The sequence below is a fragment of the Dermacentor albipictus genome, chromosome 4 (genome assembly GCF_038994185.2).
Source record: "Dermacentor albipictus isolate Rhodes 1998 colony chromosome 4, USDA_Dalb.pri_finalv2, whole genome shotgun sequence".
NCBI classification, from domain to species: Eukaryota; Metazoa; Arthropoda; class Arachnida; order Ixodida; family Ixodidae; genus Dermacentor; species Dermacentor albipictus.
In genome coordinates, this window is record NC_091824.1 from 53,876,871 (window position 1) to 53,898,457 (window position 21,587).

Sequence of the window (21,587 nt, forward strand, 5' to 3'; positions counted from 1 at the left end):
TGGACCTACTTAAGTTTGGGGGTAGGCTTATGCACACTTTGACAACTCCAGTAAAGGTTCTGCGTACTTTTTTGCAGTAGGGAGCCCTGGCTGCCCCCTCCCCCCTCCCCCCCTCCTATAGTATGAGTAAACCTCACCAGATTTGTAGTGGTTTAGGAGAGAAGTGCCCTAAAGTGAAATTTCAGCTTAGGTAAATAAACGTAATTACTTTATTTATTATTCAGACTTAGTTATTTCTATAATAATGATATTTGTCTACTTTCTTAATGAATTACCCTTGGAAAGTTATGGCGAATGTGTTTCTGTGTGCAATTAATAATTAATATCACCTAATTAGGCCTAACTAATCTAAAGGTACCCTTATTTATTATGCTCCGTTGATTTAGCCTCAGTAACTTTTGACTTGTCTAATAATTTATCATAAATTGATGTTACTTAGCCTTAGTATTCATATTTATCCTCAATTAATCGCCGTTATACTTACGTATATTTATTGTAACTGATTTTATCAGTCTTTATTAAGCTTACATACACTTATGCCTCTCAGTACTCACTATATATATTCCAAATCATAAGTCTCGCTAGTCATACTTAGTCATAAGGCATTCTCACATACACCGCCGTAGGACATCATGTATACCTATGCATGCTGTCACGCGTTACAGACAGAAAAACGGACGGACGGACGAAGTTCCGAGAAAAGAAGCCCTAGAATGGTTACGCATCAATATAGGTAGCCAGGAGTAACCAATAACTACCGGGCGTATGTTGGCGCTTCCACGTTTACAGCGCGCTTGCGTATCCAACGCGGTTTGCTAGCAGCAGACGTTGCGCTGTAGGCCCCGCTCTTGAAGCAACAGACATGTGAGGAGGGGGGGTGGGGAGGGTTCCAGCTAATTGTAACAGGCGCTTGCCTATCGGCCATGCCTGTTTAGTCTAGCCGCCAATAGATTACACCACAAGCAGACGTGCTTCCCCTTGCTGCTTGTTGCTGGCGCTCTAAACAGCCTCTGCAGAGCACGGGCCACGCACTCGCGTGTTCCCTTTAATAAAGGACCACCCTGTACAATCAGTCTATTCTACCGTTACTAACATATGGGACAGAAACTTGGAGACTGACAAAAAAGCTCGAAAACAAGTTAAGGACCGCGCAAAGAGTGATGGAACGAAAAATGTCAGGCGTAACGTTAAGAGACAGGAAGAGGGCGGTGTGAATCAGAGAGCTAATGGGGATAGCCGATGTTCTAATTGACAATAAAAGAAAAAAAGATTGAGCTGGGCAGGTCATGTAATGCGTAGGTTAGATAGCCGGTGGACCATTAGGGTTACAGCATGGGTGCCAAGATAAGGGAAGCGCTGTCGAGGTGGGGTGATGGAATTAATAAATTCGCAGGCACTAGTTGGAATCGGTTGGCGCAGGACAGGGGTGACTGGAGATCCCCCAGCACTTTTCCTTCTCCTCTTCCTCCTTCTACTCATGTGTCTTGTTGAAACGAATGCTACTTCTAAAGGTGAACGTTGAGTTATCGCAAGTCACCAACTGAAATAGCAGGCGGTAAGGACGAGCACAGAAGGGAGACAAAAAAAGATAGCATTGAAACCATCTAGCAGCCGTCAATGCATATTCTTTAAAATCATGCATGAATCGTTACTACTTCGTACAACTTTCCATCATTTTAAGTGTTACACCTTTTGTATATATAGCGTCGCATCCACCGTCATTCAGTGTTGGCAATTACGTTGCTCTCCACGACTCGGACGTACCGTTTTCCTACAGGTCCATTAATTACATTCCGATTGCACAGATGCCTGCTTGGTAATTAAAGAAAATATATGGAGGAGATTGCGCGCACCGCTTTGCATGGCCTAATCTATATGTTCCGAGCAGCGACATGTTAATTAAACGTTCCCATTTAATTTAGACGCACAAGGTTTTGATTCATGGGCGTCTTGATAAATCTCGTTTAGATGGAGCTGCTTTAGAAAATCAACTCTTTCAAGCTACCAGATGTAAACAACAAATGTCACATGCTCTGGCAATTACAGATAAACTTTGACAGGCTAGCGATAATGATTTATGTTGGCCGTATATCTTCCGGACGGAAGTTGCAGTGTTAAGGGACCTGTGATAAATGGTAGGGAACCAACATTTTATAATGCAAAAAAAAAGGCTACAGTGAGACTTGATGTTCTGTGAATTGCCGGAAATATAACGATCAAATAACTGCAACGAAACGGCTCAGTACTGGAAATGTATGTTCACGTGTACACAGCATCAAATTGAACTCGGCCGATGCGTTATATGAGGGTATGCGTAGCATGACCATTTATGTCTTGTAAATCTTGGAGAGCTGACTGCTAGCTTGGTTTCCTGGGAAAAAAGATGCTCAAAATGTGTTAAACCTGCATCTGCTACTCATTCGCTATAGGAAGCACGCAACATTCAGTTCAAAACAAGGCTCTCGGGAAAACTCCTCACACGTTATTCTGTTGCCCGTGGATGACGCAGTAAACTTGTTTTTTTCGCAGCTCGTAGGCCTCATGATTAGGTAGCCTGACGAGATAAATCAGATATAAGCAGATTTCTAGTTACGATATGAAAAAATGTAAGCAGCTCATACAGGTTAAGTGAACATCTCTCACCACGCCAATTAAAGCGGGATGCCAGTAAAACTCACCATATGAACTTTTAACACTTCGTCTAACTTTCATTAGGCGAAACTCTATGTTGGCGGTATCCTTGGCAGTGGCCTTGGCTAAACAGCGCCGTGACGAATAATGGGCAACGCCGAAAGGAGTAAAATCACATCACGAAATGCTCGGATCGGCGTCATGTTTCTCAGGGAGGTTCCTGCACACAAAGTAAATTAGTGGCTTTGAAACGAAAATTTGGTGCTTTTCTATGACGGTGGGAACCGAGCCTAGGCGTCCGGGATGGAAGACCAGCACGCTTCCCTGAAGGCGCGGCTGCTCCATGGTTCTGGCTGACTAAGGGTGCGCCTAGTGCGTGAGCGATTGCACACGTCACGTGGTCACAAAGAAGCTCGTGTGCGATTGCTCGCGTGTTCGTCGTCGTCTTCTTCCACGGCTGGCTCTGACGCTCCTCATCACGCCAGCGTTCACACACTGCAACTCTCCTCTGCGAAGGCGCCGACGGCGTTGGTCCGCTAGTCGTAGGTGCGGTGACTTCGGTGAGTTCTGCGTGCGCCCCGATGGACAGTTGCCACAATGCTTCATAAACTTAATAGTGACAAATAGTGTGCCAATTATGCAATCAGGTTTTCGCCTTAACGTTTTACAGAGCTGTAACACTTGCTTAGTTTTTGGCCAATGTTCTAGCTTTGCGGGTATCAGCGCCGGCTTTCTCCTATTACGCCGCGCAAGCCATCTGGCGATACACTTCTTCCACATTTCTTGAGACAAATTCTCCTTGCTTAATGCAGCACGCCACTGGACGTCCGACTTAAATCGACCGCAGCTTGAAGTAAACACAAAGATAAGGTTTTTTTTCGTTGTTACACAAAGAAAGAATTACTGGAGAAGTCATGTTGCTTGCTTGCTGTTAGTTATGTAACCGGTAGCACCACCCTGCACGCACGCACGCACGCACGCATGCACACACGCACGCACACACGCACGCACGCACAAACACACACACACACACACACACACGCACGCGCACACACACACACACACACACATACACACACACACACACACACTGTGAGTCACATAAGGAGCATTTTCCTTCAGCACAGCCTATTTCTTTAATCGGCAGGATTTGTACTGAGCATTTTTAACGAACCATAGGCGTGAATCAACTAATACGGACTTTCATTTTGATGTTTACCGATGGCTTGGCAACAAAGTGAACCTCGAAGTTTAACAGCTAGAACATGTGTGATAGGTTATGAATCCATGGAAAACGAGATCAATGTGGTACGAGAACCCGAAACGGTGATGAAGTGTCTGAAACATCGAGACAACGCACAGCATCAACCTAAAGAGCAATCAATAAATACGTTTTGTCGCTTTGTTCACGATGCTGCAACCAGTTTAACTTTCTTTTCCAGAAACAGTGCAAAAAGCCGCTCATTTTTCGTCTCTACCGCTCTTCGTGTCCGCAGTAACTTTTGTTGCAGCCGATTCGGGAACGCAATGCGACAAATAAACACGAAGAACGCTACCACCACGAAAATTTCCTATCTGGTCGCACATGTCCTCCTAATGCCCCACATTACACGCCAAGTAAAAAACACGCTCAGCCACCACACGGGGCTCAGCGAGCACGTCTTATCCCCCCAATCGCACTCTTCGCCATTGCACATTTATACAAGGACGCTTCCCCAGGCGCTCAGGCTCGGCGACGATCCCAGCAAGGCAGAGGTGGCCGAGCATAAACCCTCGGCTGACAGCGGGGCCGCTTCTTAATCGATCCTGTCAACACCGTTATAACTCACACAGCCTTAGTGCGCAGCGATACATCGGCGCGTTCTTGTCTCTCGGTTTCGTTTCTTTCTTGGAGTTGGCCTCCGACAAAAGAGGAGCTCTACACTGATCGTCACGTCCTGCTGGAGGCCCGAGGATAAAGCCGCGCCGACCCGCGCTTCTTATCGGCCGCGACTTGGAACTCGATGGTTGGGCGCCGAGCGGGTGGGGATTGGCGAAGCACATGAGCACTCGCGCTTTCTTTCTTTCTCTCTCTCTCTTCTATTTCTTTCTGTTTTCTACTTTGTTTGCCTATCTAATTCGCTGGAGCACTCTGTTGTAGGCAAGCTCCTTCCTCCCTTAGGTGACACGATATTTTCCCGACCTCGAATACACTTCCAGTCACTTCGCTCTGCTTTACTTTATTGTCACCGGTCCTTGACACTTCATGAGTGCATCAATTCAAAACGTTGGCCGAGGCAGGAAATAAATAAATAAATAAATAAATAAATAAATAAATAAATAAATAAATAAATGAACAAATCGTCTTGAACGTTATCGTTGCCTCCTGATAGGCTGCCCCAAAAAGCGGTGCACATGGAGCACGCGGATACTACTGCACCCGCATGTCGGCTTTGGGGAGTCATCAGCGTAGCCACCTATGTCAATGTATTATTTATATAGTAAATCGGAGAGCTCGGCGAGATTGTATGAACGGAGGCGCGCGTGTATTTGGCAGGCTGTATTCAAGAAAAACTGCAGCCATTTGTGTAATGACCCAGTTGAAAAACACAACAGGAAATTTTAACAGTCTGTCGTATTTTGGGACGTTGTTTCTGTAGTTCTGTTACCTGTAGTTCTGTTGTCTGTAGTGTGACGTCCTGTAGTAGAAAGTTCTGTAGTTCTTGATCAATATTTAATTAAAAATTGACAGAGACGTCCGCAAGGTTATGTAAATTTCTTAGTACAAAAAAAAAACACAAAAGTAAAAAAAAATTGAAAAAACGCCTTCGCCTAGGATTCGAACATGCGACCTCACGATTCCGTGCCCAGCATCTTACCACTGCACCACCCTTTTTTTTTTCTTTACTGCCGACTTCAACACGTCAGTTTACAAAATCAGTCCGCGCGAAGAACACAACACGTATGTTAAAAATACGTCACCCTCACTTGGGGTTACGTGATGAGATTAAAATTCACGCATGTGTAGCAAAGCTTCCATTCTTGGAAGCCACTCAGGCACTGGGTCTTGTATCTTGTATCCTTCAATAGCTCTGCTAACAGATTCACAAAAATACTGTCTTATGGGCCTGGCATCAATGCCTGCGTGGCTGACCGCCATCCTGGATCGCCAAATACTGTGCAGGCCCAATATCATAATCATGTCAACAGGAATCCCGTCTTCACTCTCGACGGGCAGAAATCTAATTCCGAAAGCATCAACCGGTAAGTCTTTTTTAATCGTGCGTTGGAGAATGTCCCAAAAGAAAAGGGCTTCCCAACAATCTAAGAAAACATGTTCGATAGTTTCCGGCTTCCGGCATATGAAACAATGATTTCCCCAAGGCACAAAGAAACCCTTCGCTTCCAAATACGTCTTGACTTCAAGAGTGTTCGTATGGAGCTTAAAGAAGAAACTTTTAACTCCGCCTGGTACAGTCATTCTTTTCACACGTTTTAGAACTGACTGCCATGGACCTGCACAGTACAACGACCTGTACAACGGTACCGGAAGAAAGACCTCACACAGGTCCTTATAAAGTTTCTTTCGCGACACCACTGACAAATATTCAAACGAAAATCGCACTTGCAAGACGCGACATGCCATGTACACCTCTTTAAGGAAGCCAAAAATGCTCCCTTGCATACTCTCCGAACTAACAACCAAATTTGGCAAAACCCTGCCCAACCTAACCTGACACACAGTTCGCAAAAAGGGGTCATTCGTGTCACGAAAAAACATAAATCGGTTAACCAACTGGCGCAGATATAGATGGGCCAAACCTAGTCCTCCAGAGCGGACGCGGTGAAACAGATTGGTGCGTCGTGTCCTCTCCCAAGTGCTTCCCCACACAAAAACCGCAAATACACGGTGCAGCTTCTGCACATTGACGCGAGAACAATGAATTGCTTGCAAGACATACCACAGCTTGGTTACAAAAAAAAGGTTACAAATTGTGGCACGCGCGAAAATAGACCAGCTGAAGCCTTTGAGCCTGTCGGCCTTCTCACGCATTTCAGCAACTTGGCATTTCCAATATGGCTCACTGTCGCGATAATTCTCCAGCGGCACTCCTAAATATTTTACTGGGGTTGCTGTCCAAGTCATGTTTGCGAAATTCGTTGGGGTTAAGGGCCAGTCGCCGTGCCAGAACCCCAAACACTTAGCCCAGTTCACAGCACTCCCGCTCACAGAACAAAAGTCTTTCACAATTTGAACCACAACACGAACGCTTTCGTAGTCAGCACAGAATACGGCAATGTCATCAGCATACGCGAGAATGCGGACCTCCGCCGCATGCAAACGAAAACCATGAACGCTGTTGCTTTCAATAACGCTCAAACAAAAAGGTTCAATATACAAACAAAAAAGCAATGGTGACAGGGGGCAACCCTGACGCACCAAATACTGTGTCGTGCACTTGGATGCGCGCTCCCACCCCCTTATTTACTAACAACCGCGTCGTGCATCCTCTGTACGCCATGGTTACGCCTTGGCAGATGACTGATCCAACATTAACGTGCTCTAAAACAGAGAACAAGAGGTCATGCGGCACCCTGTCGAAGGCTTTCTCTAAATCGAGCTGGAGCATTGCGATGCTTTCATGCAAAGCATCGCAACACTCGAGCACGGACCGGGCTGTGTGTATGTTGGTATATATGGTGCGACCTTTGATACCACAGGTCTGATGTGGTCCCACTAATTCTTGCATCACGGCTTGGAGTCTTTTAGCCAGAATTTTCATGAAGATCTTGTAGTCTACATTAGTCAGGGATATGGGTCGGTAAGCGGTAACCTGTCGCAGTCTAGCTTCATCTTCGCTTTTTGGTATTAAAATTGTATGGGATGTTAAAAATGAAGGAGGAAGCATATCCTTGTCATAAGCCTCATTAAACAGTGTAGCCAAAACCGGTGCTAAATCATCTTTGAATGCCTTATAAAGCGGTGCTACTAGCCCGTCTGGTCCTGGGGACTTTCCCGGGTTGAGGTCTTCTATGGCTTTCCGCACTTCTTCTGTTGAAATGGGCAGTTCTAGCCGCTCTTTCGTATCATCACTAAGCCGCGGCATTAAAGAGAGGAAACGGGTCTTGAAGTCTTCGGTTCTTACTTTGGTGTAACCAAAGAGCCCGCTGTAGTATTCATAAAAGGCCCTTTCTATATTTCCTTTGTCTACGTAGATTACACCGTTCCACTCTATTTTTGGTATGTCATTCTTGCGGGCGCGCCTTTTTTCCAAGCCGAGAGCACGTTTTGTGGGCATTTCGCCCGCTATCAGCCGCTGTGCCCTCGCCCTCACGATCGCTCCTCGATATCGCTCCGTATCTATTGCCTCTAGTTTCTGCTTGACGGTGCGCATTTCTTCGGTGCAAGTGCCTGGCTGCTTTCCTTCTTGCATTATCAAAAACTTTAGGTCATCTCTCAGCGTGTTTTCCTGCAGCCTTTGCTTTTGCTTTATAGCGCACGATCGTTCAATTGCCATCATTTTCATTGCCAGCTTAAATCTTTCCCACTTCGCTCCCAGAAGTTCGTTGTCCGCCATTGGCAGTTCGTGTATCGCCGACGTAACGCGATCCACGAAGATATCATCGTTTAGAAGCTTCTCATTAAGTTTCCAGTTTTCCCACACAAATTTGCTTTTCGTTCCTTTTCTTTTACCTACATGGAAGACAACAAGACAATGGTCACTGAACGGCACTGGTTGTACGCTGTATTCGCCGCAGTACGGTATCAGTTCAACAGATACGTACGCCCGATCCAGACGCGCGTGACTCGTTCCTTGGTAATGGGTAAATCGAACGCCAGAACCACATCCGAGACAATCACCAACATCCTCTAGATGACAGCGATCAATTATGTCACTTAAACAGGCTGTACTCGCATCTCGGTAGGGCGTCGCACTGGTTTTGTCGCGTGCCATGCTTACAACCACTGCACCACCCCTGAGATGCTTTTTGAGTGTACGTTTTGGCCATGTGAATAGTACGACGTGCTGATGCGCTGATGTTTACATTTGCATTTTGAGAGCCAAGATCCGCTATCACTCCACCGCGTCAAGTGCCGTATCTCTAGAAGAGCAAGAGTGTTCGTACCATCGACAGGTACATCGTGCAGTGCTAGAACATCGATTTTGATGTACGATATCCATAATAAATAAGAAATTCAGACATAGACAACGTTGACTTTTAGGGTTATTACTGCTAGTTTCGACAGCTGTCTCTCGTTCTTTACACTTTTGAGCGCGCATATAATTCGTGTGTTGAATGCAAAATAGCTACATAAACATTCGTGGATGAGAGTTCTTTCTGACAGCATACTGGCTTCTCACGGCAGCGCTGTACCAGATTAATGAGACCCGAGCGAGACAGCTTTTCACGCAACTTTGTGGAACAACCCAAATCTTCTTTTCCGCTTCGCATAAGCTTGTGAAATATTCCTGGGAAATTAACTAATGTGTCACTGTAAGAGCACATGTAAGTCCACAGGCCTGTGTGCCACATCTTACCAAAAAAAAAAAAACGGATACGCAGCCATTCCCGCAGATGGTATGATTTTGATCAGCGGCCGATTTTGAGGAGGCCGGTAGGGCGTTGCTGGTGCCGCGTCGTCACGGCACAATTATAACTATTCACCACGTCGACTTTAATACCGGTGTCGGTGCCATCAGCATTGCCGGCTTCAGAGAAGCGCGATGCCCACCGATGCGAAAACATACAATTTTAAAGGACCGCGACGGAAAGCGCTTCTGTTGCGACTTCGGAACTCTTGGCCGTCCCGACCGAATGTTTCTGCTGCGACGTCATAATTGGTGTCGTAACGTCAGAGTCGCTGTCAGGATATAAAGCTGTTGTTCCGACTTCAGAACTCTTGTTGTCGCGACAGAATGCTTCTGTTGCGAAATCAGAATTTCTGTCGTAACGTCAGAAATGTCTCCCAATTAAGAAATGTCAACAACTTCTGTCGTACAACAGAATTTCTGTAGTTGCGACAGGAACTCCTTTTGTCTTTTTCAACCAGGCACTACAGAAGCTTGTCGCATCACACAATTTCAGTGCACTTCTGTTGTCATCATTGGGTACATGTTGCGGCGATAGGTTTCCGTTGTGGAACAGTTCTCTGTAGTACAACAGAAGTTTGTCCATTACTTCAGGAACACTTCTGTTATGACAACTGGGGGCCTGTTGCAATGATAGGTTTCTGTCGTACAACAACATTTTTCTGTAGTACAACAGAAGCTGGTCGCATTACTTCAGGAACACTTCTGTTGTGACAATTGGGGGCCTGTTGCCACAATAGGTTTCTTTAGTATTTCAACAGCTCTCTGTAGCACTACAAACGTTTTTCGGGTTACTTCAGGAACATTTCTGTTGGGACAACAGGGTGCCTGTAGTGATGACAAATTTTTCTGTAGTACTACAAAAATCTGTTGTAGAGCTTCAGCTTTCTGTTGTAACAACAGACATACGACAGACTGTACTTCTGTAGTAGCAACAACAAATGTCTGTTGTACATCAGAAATGTCTGTCGCTCTATCAGGAATCTGTAGTTACTACAGAAAAATCCTGTTGTACAACAGAAATTTCTCTAGTACTGAACACAACCTCTGTTGTCATTTTCAACTGGGGAGCAAAGAAATGCGCTGGTAATCTCATCACGCTGCCAAAAAGGAAAAAGAAAAGCAAGATATCGAGGTAGAGGGCGATAGTCTAGGATGAAAGAGAGGCAGTACGTTTATGCAAAAAGACGTATAGATGGTTTGAGCGGACAGAAATTCCACGTACGTGTAGAGCAACATGCAAAACTCCCGATAGAGCTTTCGGTCACTCAATGAATGCTATATAAACATGTTTTTCGGTTCGTGAAAGAAGCGCACGAATACACGCAAAATTACCGCGCGAGTGGCCGCTCGAAGCACTTCGCGTATATTCGCGAGCTTCTTTAACGCTCGTAGAAACACTTTTATGTAGCACGTATTCATCAACAGAAAGCTGTATTGGGAGTTTTTTTTTCTTGCACTACAATTTTCTTATTGACACTTTTCACCAAATTATAATATTTGAGAATTAAGTTCAATAATGATTTAATATTGATAATTTAATTAGGCGGAATGCAAGAAATAATCTCAGTATCTCCAAGCGATGGCAAAAAATTAGCTTAATTCTGACCACCTATGGAGCATATGTATATATTTAGGGTTTTGCTAAAGTTACGTGGGACTCCCCGTGTGTATACGGATATACCTGGTTTGTTGCCTCCCACCCCTTACACCCTTACACAGATGTACATATCTGGCCTCACATACACATTTCATTGCAGATTTTTTCTGAGAAGTATCTTTTTATTGGTCAATGGACTCGCTATGTGATCTTCTTGAGTGGCTTGTCCTTCGCACTGAGCACAAATTTTTGGCGCCATGGTCTGGTGCTGTTCTGAAAGAGGAAGCCAGAAAAATCCTTGCGCGTTTGGTAAGATCATCCGAATTTAGTGAGCACTTAGACCCACTGCCCGACCAACGTTCGGATGTGCCTGCGGGTGCTCTAAACTTCTCTACTCTTCCTAACTTTTACTGCGCAGCTCTTAGGTGGCAGTTTCTGCAGCGAGCGTCGGCCTTGTCCCTTGTAACCTAGCAAACCAACACAGCGAAAAAATGCAAGCGCACGCGGAGCGCAGCGGGAGACGAAATACGTCCAGAATGAACACAGAGTAAGGAGGAAAGCGGAGGAAATGGGCGTAGCGGAACCATGAGGCGCAAAGCGTACGAGAAGGGTACGGCGAAAACGTGGGAAGGAAAGTGCAGTGCCGCGCAAGGCTGGTTTTGCGGTGACGATGGCTATGAGATGCCTCCAGAGTAACGCGCGTCGTCTGTACGGGAACAAAGCGCTGCATGAGTGAAGGTCTGTCTGCGGCGGATGATGTGATTGACGCCCACTCGTGTACCGCGCGCTGCCTGTTGTGATCTCTCTATTAGTGAGCCAGTCGCGCCAAACATCCCTCCGTCTGAAACGAGCCGCGCGAGACATTGGCCGCGCAAGCCTGTATATCGCGAAATACAAACACGTATCTGCGCTTGCGTTTACATCTTACTTGCTTACTTACATCTTGCTTGCGTTTACATCCTACCATAAGCATTGACAATACATGGACAGCGGAGATTATGCGTGATCGTGGTCTGTCAATGAAGGAACAGCTATGGACACAGATGAGATATTTTGAACTATTACTTGGGACTTGAAACCAACTACTCTGCAGTTCAGTAAAGCCCATTCACTCTTGGCTTTGTCGCACTCTAAAATTTCATCTCGCCGTACTGCTTGAATCTATAAGTCGCCAATACAATCGTCGAGACTTTTTGTTGCCAAAATTAAACGCAATTACATTGATTATGCCCCTCCCTGCGTTTCTGTACCGATTTATAGTGCCCACAAATTTTTGCGTAGCGCACTAATGTCATTCCTAGTGCACCAGTACCTGAGCAGTGCAAATTTGTATACATGGGCACGTATGCCCACCGCTCTTCATTCACTTAACCATATATGCTGCATTAAAAGCTTCAACGCTATGACACCAAATAATGTCAAAATATTGCAAACGCACGCATATATTTGTGCTTATGATCACCGTCACAACGCCCGTAAGTGCGTCCAAGCCTGACCGGAACAAAGGGTGAGAAAACATACATTTAAATATAGGATCGGTTTCTGCTGCTTTTGGTAGAAGGCTTGCTCTCACACTTTGTACGTCTCTTCTTAATGAGCACAGTTTGCATGTACAAAATAAATATATTGTTAGATGAAACTCTGAGTGCAAGCGCTGATTCAAAGAGCGTGTAGTTTTCCTCGCAGAAAATGCGGATGTTCACATAATAAAAATACGGAATTCTGTCTGTTTCGTGCAGAACAGCCCATCCTCCTTACTATTACGGGTTTAAATTGATGTTCGTAACACTTATAATAAGGAGCGTTTCCGCATCTTAACGGAAGTTTTGGCGTAATTTTCTAATAACATATTTTCCGTATTTTGACGTGCAATTCCTCCGTATAAAGGCAAGAATGTGTTTACGGGCATCTTCTTGCCGTCTTCTCCGTTAAGGACAGTGAACTATTCACTAAAAAAGGGCAGTGTGTTGAGTGGTTCAGGAGGCCATAGTGGGCACAACATTTATATCGCCTAGTTTCGAAGGCACTTACAGAGGAAATGCCCAATGTGCAGCCGGGTGCCAGGAATGCAGTCAACTTTGCAGCGCACTCCATAACATACTGTGCTAAGTGCAGGGCATTTCGCAGCCAGCTGGCGGAAACAATATGGGAAGGGTTGTGCAACCTATATTCAGCGCTACCAGACCTGGTTAGTTGTCGACGCTCCTTTAGCGATGCTGCACGTTTTTAATGTACACTAAGCCAAAACGCCAAGGGTGCCTGGTATGCGTCCGGCACGCGACAGCGTCCTGCGCTAACGTTAGGAGGCGAGACAGAGGCCGGATGTCGGTCATTACGCACCTTCCTTTTCCAGTATGACTGGAGATCTCGGCGATGGAGGACCCCGAATAGCCCAAAACGGTGAGCCGCTGCATTCTTTATCTTCCGCTTTCCTCTCCCTTTTTCGCCTCACCTAAATTGCTAAGAAATTCCCAGCCGCTGATTTCGCAAGATATAACGGTTAGAGAGTCGTCTTGAGTGAAGCAGCTGCCTGCAAAAAGCCATCTAGTCACAAGCGCCGCTTTGTTGACAGGAAGTCAAGATTCCTGGAGTATGCAACACAGGAAGCGTATAGTGTTCATTGCTCAGAACGCACATCTCGGCCTAAATTACATCCCAGCTTCGAGAAACTGCACAAAAGACTGCCATAGAGTGTATTTACTGAAAAATAGTGGTCTTACGGTGCACCCTTCCAGCACTCGTTCCGATACGTCAGATTAGAGCGCTATGAGACACTGAAAAAAATATGGCCATCCTCAATTTCGAACTGAGCGGTAGAGTCATCAGCGTAGCGGCTAGTAAACCAGTACTTGAATCATCGGAGCTGTTGGTGAGGTTTTGCCTTTGGTCTACACATTACGCATCGTGTTTCATCGCTGTCAACATTGGCCAAAGGATGTACACGTTGGTCAATGATAATTTCCTCTGGAAAGGGGGTAGTCCATTTTTAAAGGGAACACCTCATCAGGACTCAAAGGTGCGCACTGCCTACTTTTCCGAGCGAAGGCCTGCCGAATAACCTTCAGAGTGTCGTCGTAACACGAAGCGTCACTTCAGTATTTATTTAATCAAAAGTAGAAGAAATGTTTAAGTTCTATCAAACTGAATACTCATTTGGAATCGAACAATAATCACGAAATGTCGGTGTCTTATCGCGGTACATAATATTACGCTCAAAAATGAGGAGCAACTGTAGGAAACCGTGGCCTTTGGAAACACAACCATAAGAAGCGCACGATGCCAACGACATTTCCCAGCATGGGGCCTGACTAACGGATGTTCCGCCTTCCAGCATGCTTCGCTGCAGCAGCGGCAACGGCGTCGATGCGAGATGAGCTGGGGGAGGCAGCATATGGGGTGGGTCTCCTGCTACCGGCCGAAAACAAAGTGGCCTCGTTGTTGTCCAGTTCCCCGCCCTCTCGCGAGTACCTCGTACCCTAAGCATAGGCTTGCCGGCCACGCCGTAAAAAGAGAGACGCGTCACCGCGGGCCCTCTTCTTGGAATAGAGAGGTAGCCGCCGGCGGTTCCCTTGCTCGCTTTTGCCCCAAGGCAACCGAAAATATGGGCACAAGCACACGAGCTCGGCCATGGTGGGTAGTGTGCCCCAGCCACTTTAGTGGAGCTACAACCATCAAATACTTGTATAAATGGCGCAACGATCGTAATATTTGTCATTGTCGGCAAACGGAGTTCATTTGAGGGCACACACATCTAATGGTCTTTCTCGTTCTCTGCACTGTCTTGTATAGTATAGTTGGAGACGATTAATCGCGATGCTATGCGCACAATCACAGCACTGCCCCACATCACTCCGATACCAACCTTACAGGAACATGCCCAGCTCAAAACAATTGTAGAGCTAATTTGGCAACGTGAAAAAGCACGTGAAATAAAAAAGCAACTTATTCCGGCTGTCGCTGCGTTGCATGCTCATTTTCACCGCGGCTCTCGGATTGACAATCAGCCCTACCCAATGCCTCCCTGGGAATTCACCAGCATCACAACTAATAAGCCAACGAAGTTACGACGCAGCGATACAACAGGTACTACTGACGAACACAACATCGTCGATGCATCATGGGTTAACACCTGCAAAGTCTATACGGATGCTGCCATTCTTCCAGACGGCGGAAGGACATCATTCCTGAGTACTACGCATAATTTCATCAGCGGCCACCAGCGCTATTTATCTACGGAAGCCAGCGCTCTAGTAATGGAACTTCAAGCCATCCACGACGCTGTGCAAGATGCGACATCTAAGCTGCCTACCATCAAGAAACTAGATATCCTCACGGATTCTTTAGCGGCTATTCAGGAACTCAGGAAGGTTGATAAGGCGATGGAAATCTGCGAGAGAATACACACTATGAATAGTAAGACAGCTACTTGCGTCAAGGTACACTGGATTCAAGGCCATTCAGCGAACCCTCACAACATTGCTGCTGATCAGCAGGCACACTGCCCTCCTAATCCTGATCCTCCACCTATTCCCCTCCCACCCCAACCCCGTAACTCGCTGCGAGCCCGTAAAAATGTTCTCCGGCAGGACATACGCGCTCTTATCCCACCGTGTGTCTGCTCCCTCCCCCTTCACCTTACAAGGGCGGAGGAAGTTGTGCTTAGGAGGCTTCGGGCCGGGGTGGCCCTTACACCGGCATGTATCAAGGTGGAACTGGTCGCATTTACCACTGGGTGCTACATGTCCATACTGCTCCGTTCCTGTGGTGGAATCAGATGCATACCACCTAATATGGACATGTGCGGGTTTACAATCGGAACGCTCGCGTCTCCTACTGCAAGCCGGCCTCCGCTACAGTGTGACAACCAGCTATGACCGCTGGATACATGACAACAAATTTCACAAAACACTGCTTCAATTCATACACAACACAGGCCTCACAGCACACATATAATACACATATACGCTCCAAGAATTATGCCTTAAGGGCAAGCCTTCATCGCAATAAAAACAAAACAAAATAGTAACTCAATAGTAAATAAGTTTCTCTTGCATTCCCGCGCTGCACAAATAATCAAGAAAACATCCTAGAGTAGACCTTTCTCTACCGGGACGCCTCTTGGTTGCTGAAGCATTTACGGCCTGAAGGCACGTAAGGAGGGCGTTAACAAATCTTCTTTGACCATTCGGGACACCAAGTGCCACGACATGCTGTTACAGTGCTGTCCAAGACACATTCATGCCACAGTTTTATGTTCTTATGGTAGTTTCCTTCGTTGCGGGACAGTGCCCACAAAGAACACGCCGCTGCTTATTGTATACCGAAACAAACATCAAGAAAGTGGCAGGAGGGTCTGTCATTCCGTTGTGTGGTTTAACTTGCCATTGTTTTAACACAAATACTTTTTTTGCACTATTATCAATAATAAATGAACAATTAATTAAAAGAAACAAGGAATGTTCTCACTCAAGGAAACAATAACGCAAAAGAACGGAATAAAATATTAGGGACTACACTACCTTTATTGGGGCAATTACAGAGCAACCTAAGTAAGCGGGCCTGAGCATGCATAGCGTACGTCTCTAATGACGCCTAGCACGTGAAATAAAGTTGCGGGCATGTGGCACGCCCAGTTAACTGACTTGCCGACGCTACACAGAGCAAGCGCTCATACGTTCAAACGGTACATTGATACGTTTTATAGCCCCACGCCAAGGTCTCGAAATTAGGCAGCGTGTTTAACATGTTGCCAGTCCTGTTTCTGTCTCACATTTTAAGCTTGAGCAATAGTAAAAGTGTGGCAGCGTGCTGTTGTCACGTGGGAGTGGGTGTTTCCGCGAATGACTTTGGACTGTGGTAGCATTATTGAATGTGTCTCGCTGGATAGCTAACGAACAGTTTCAAGATTCGGTTTTTGAGCAATTGCACCTTTCACTCATATTTCCTTCAATTTCCTGACATTTCTGGCTCCTGCCTCAAAATTGAACATCATGGAATTATTTATATAGTTTACTAAATAACGAGTACACCGTGTAACGAACACAAAAAAAATTACGTTGAGAAATAGTTGCCTTAAAGAGAATGAAGTAACAAGTTTATTGGATATTCTATTTCCTTTTTATTTGCCAGCAAAAATGAGAGGGTGATGAAATTAAAGGGGAAAACATGACCGCTTCTTTTGCTTTAGGGTTATGACTGCGTTAAAGATGATGTTCGATAACGCACCACTGTTATTTGTTACCTGACGCGCCTTTTGGCAGCTTTCTCCAGCCAGGTTCATTGATGTTCTCGTTTATAAAATAATACAAGCCGGAGGAAATGAGCCACGTCAAAGGTGGATATTGCACAGACATCAAATTAACCTCTCAGACTAAGCAATGCGAAGAAAAATAACAAAAACAATAAAGGCAAGCACATTCTGCAGTGTTTTCAATTACGAACTCCAGTGGAAATGACAATAATGGCGCTTTAATTTCGATCATTTCCACACTCACTATTCCTCTTTCGTAGGTCGTTTGCACTCCCGCAGAACAGAGTAGAAAACAGTAAAACACATGGAAGTATGTGCCCATCCATGTCTTTCCGCTAATACATTTACAAACACGAGTTGTCCCACGGGCTTCTTCCAGCAATGCGTGGAAAACGGAGCCGAAAATCCCATTACGCGTGGCTTACAGAAGCCCGCTGAGCGGCTTTCCTGCTCGTGCTTGCGGATCGCGTGTAGTCGTCGTCATTAACGATTTTGAAGGATTTGAGGAAAGCCGGAGTTTGAAATCGGAGATAAGGGCGCACGCACGCACACGCGCACACATACAGACACACGCACGCACACACGCACGCACACACACTTCTTCCTTCCCGTACACGCAAGCAGACGGACGAATGAAGAAAGAAGTCGAGGCGATGACTGTGGTTTCCTGTCGTGAGCCGTGGATTTACTTCTTTGAAACGATGCGAAGGAAACACAGCAAAGACACGAACAGGCACAGCAGTCTGGAAAGAACTGCGCGTAAAGAGACCCGGCAACAGGGGACGTCATCTGCCGCGTGGGCAATGCTTCTTCAGACGAGCGAGGGAAAATAGATGAACATGAAAGGCCGAGGCGCTTCGTTGCAGCCACGTTGGATGACCCGCGCCTAATGACAGCGACGGGGCCACGAAATCACAACCGCAGTAAACGACCAGAAACTGAAAAGATGACCCAGCTTCTGCAGACGAGCAGGGCCTTTTCCTACCTGCAGCTCATCAACTCTGTCGTTTTGCCCTCCCATTTCACTGGCCAGCTGTTTTGCGTTTGCTTAAAGAAGCTTAAAGCAAAATCCAATAGCGTCGCTAACAAGAATTTATTGGACATAATGTAAACTCAACAAGAAATCTTTAGAATTAAATAATTTCAAATAGCTGTGGTAAACTATTTTGACGATAGCGGCTTGGGACACGATGTGATGAAGGCATTCTTTATTTTCTTGTACAGTAGGTTCCTATCTCACGCATGAGTAGCATTGCTATGTCGTGCCCAACGAGGAAACAGCACCTCAGTCTTATTGCCCAACATGTATTTCTGCAGAGCAAGTTCGCGGATATACGGTAAAAGCGTTGTATACGCGGAATGCTAGTGCTACTAAAATGTCGTCAATCAGCTTCTTTACGAATATTTTCTATTCGAGACAATTCACGTACTCAGTATAATGGCGCTTAACATGACGCTGGGCGCCATGAAGGTGTATTCATGTTCAATGTGATTTTGCGGTTGAGGCACACGGCGGAATGGCACAACTTTACACAAGGTTGTCAGGTTCATCAGAACAACCTTTTACTGATAAACCACACATTAATAAAGATCTTTACACGGTTTCCGAATGCCTTTCATTCAAGGTAACTGGGATTGTATTTTGTAAGAACTTTTGCATCGGTTCCATTCATTTACTACCATCTTTCGTGTTCGGTGGCTGATGCCAGTGGCAACAGCGCCACAGCGTCGTGTGAACGATGAAACGAACTGGGACAGGAAAGTAAAAATAGGCAGAGTCTTATAAATATTCTCCCTGTACATTCTTTTTTTTAATAAACATTCATTACATTTCACAAAAGCCTGATTTCGCTCCAACGCGACGCTGCCTCGTCCTGCAGCTTGTTTCTTTAAGCTACACCAAGCACTTAACGCCACAAAGCAGGCAGAAAACAAACCATTTCTGCAGTGTTTCAGACTAATCACGCCACTTTCTCAGACTACTCAGCGTAGCGACAACAACAGCTTACTCTGGCACATCCTTGAAGTAACGACTCGCAAGCCGCAACTTCCTAGTTACAATGAACTGTAGTGAATTCGTCCACAAACTTGCCAGACTACTGTCGTGAGGGTGAGAAGACGGAGAGTTTACCAGACATGTTCCCATCTCGTTAGACTCCCAAGACCCGTTCGATTTGCCTATGGTCGTCCTCTGCGTCCCGTTTCGCGAACATACGACGAGGAGACCGTCTGCTGACGCATCGCCCAAGCATGCGGTCTCTCGTTATTCAGCCCCTGAACTCGCTCATCTACAAAGTGATTCTCCTGTGGTCGGCGGCATACAGCGAGACGACTAGAAAGGCGCCCACTGAGCTCAACTCATTCTCACAATGCCCACATAGAAAGGCTCGTGTGTTCGCCCTGCACAAAGGCTTCCGCATGTAGTTTCCCTAATTGAAATTCTCTTCGCGTCTTTTGAACATCCCGCTAGCATGCCGGCGCTTCGCTTCATCTGAAAGCAATGTGAAGCTACGACACTTCTGCGTTTGTTCGGGGTAATAGCAGGGTAAGCGCCGACAAGGTTTATAGGATTCAGTAGCTGAGGTGCCTCCTTTGCCTTGGGCCAAGTTGGCTCGCTACTTCTTCCTTGAGAAGTAGGGCATGGTGGCTTGTGTGCTGGGTGATGGTTCACTGCTTTGCTGCGAAGGCATAACCACAGATGGACATGAACTGATCAGAATCGTTCTCCGGTATCGCGTTGCGGAAATGTTGGGCGATAGTTGACTGTTTCCTTATAAACTAGAGAGGCAACATGCTGGTAGAGCACACCGGGACCGATCAATCGCCGCCACAAAGACAGCCCCATTTCGGCTTCTCCCAGTTTTCTCATTGCGGGTCAAAAGCGCGCATTGCGCTGTTTGGAATGGGTATCATAACACGAAGTTTTACTATACCTCGATATATATTCCTTTGTATATCTCATTTCTGGTGTTTGTGATGGCGGTGTTGGTGGTTGCAGTACACTGCTTGAAACGCGACTTTACCGGCACGGGCACACAAGTTTTCACTACAGAGTACGAAACATCACACCATTCAAGTTGTGCTCAAGGGTACATGTGACACTTAAAGACCACTGTGGCTTTTTTTTTGCAATCAAACGTAATCATTCAACAAATAAACAAATAAAGTCAGAGGCCTGCGCGGCTCACGCGGCACAGTCACAGTGTGAACTGGAGGAGCGGCGCCACAACAGCTCCATTTTCGACACCATGCACTACGAGGTCCTTGCGGCGAAGTCTTTTCGCATCGTTTTCAGGAGAACGATCTGAACTGTCCACCCGGCGTCGACGGTGAGCTATAACTTTTGCTGCGGCTTGTCCTGCTTTCTGCACAGCGGTCTGCTGAGCCCGATGTTGCCTGGTTGCATCCGCGTGCGTAGCTCTAGGATTCACTTCTTCGGCAGCGGTTCGTACCTTGCGAGGAGGCGCCATAACCTGTACCGAACAGTAAACAGAGGCATCCAGACAAACTGGCGCACATATCACATTCCTTGACCCGTGGGTACGTTGTTGTTGATGATGATAATGATGATGATTTATTGGGATCCCCTTCAAAACGGGACGGTGTGAAATAATCACCTAGCCTGCTTCGGTCAACCACGCCCAGCTACAGGTACCATGCAACTGCTATATGCAACAGTTGCATGTCGAAACACCTGGTGGAACATAACGGAACTGCAATGCAAAGTTCGTACGTATCGAAGCTACGCGGCATGTCACATCGCGTGTCAGATACATGGCCCGAGGCTAATAATGATGATTATTATTATTACTTAACGACATTCAATATGAAAGGGGACAGTGACAAACATCAACTTAGCGTGCTTGAATTGGTCAGGCATGCCGTATATGTTTTTCATTACAACAATATTTATACATCTCTATAATCTTTTTTTTATTCCTCAATACTTGTCTAACTGCTTGTACCGCTACCTGTGCATCTGCTAGATGGCGTTCTATACCTGATGTAATAATATTCAAGTGCAATACAAAATACGTGTGTATCCACGATACGCGGCGCGCATGTCACATCGAGTGTCTGCACACGCGCTAGAACGTGTATATAGGGAATTTTTTTCCGCTGTATCTTAGCAAGCACTAGCGTGGCTCAGCGTAAATTTCTTTGCGGGAGCCAGCGAATATATAATCCATACTAAAGCAAGCCTTAAGAAAGTGAAATAGACACTTAGTTTCCTGTTCCCCATTATCGTGCGCCTTGTTTGTAATGCCACTACCTAGACGTACTTAAACGTGTCCGTCGATGAATCATTCCTCCAGGGATGAAAGCATTTTTTGTTCAAGATTCATTAGGCAACCCTTCCTATCAAAACCTGGTTGAAAACAGTTGCTGTTTCGTCCCGTGGTGGACAACCTGCCGCTTACATCCGCATGCTGAAACGATTGATCACTGTTTCGCAGATTGTAGGGACGCCGTGTTCTTCTGGGACATTCTAAAAAAAAAAGCTTAAAAATGATTTAGACGTCACACCATACAC

The 21,587-nt window shown here is 46.0% G+C and overlaps 1 protein-coding gene across 18 annotated transcripts in view; it reads right to left on the reverse strand.

Moving 5' to 3' along the window:
* The window catches only part of LOC135909165 (uncharacterized), a 465,689-nt gene that overhangs the window by 217,658 nt on the left and 226,444 nt on the right, over positions 1–21,587 (reverse strand). For 2 of the 18 annotated variants that reach the window (XR_010566623.2, XR_010566619.2), the window contains one exon: positions 18,661–20,526. The exons of the other annotated variants lie outside the window; for them this stretch is intronic. The gene's annotated coding sequence lies outside the window, so the exon portion shown is untranslated. Of the gene's footprint in view, positions 1–18,660; positions 20,527–21,587 lie in introns of those variants that run through there. 18 annotated transcript variants of the gene reach the window in all.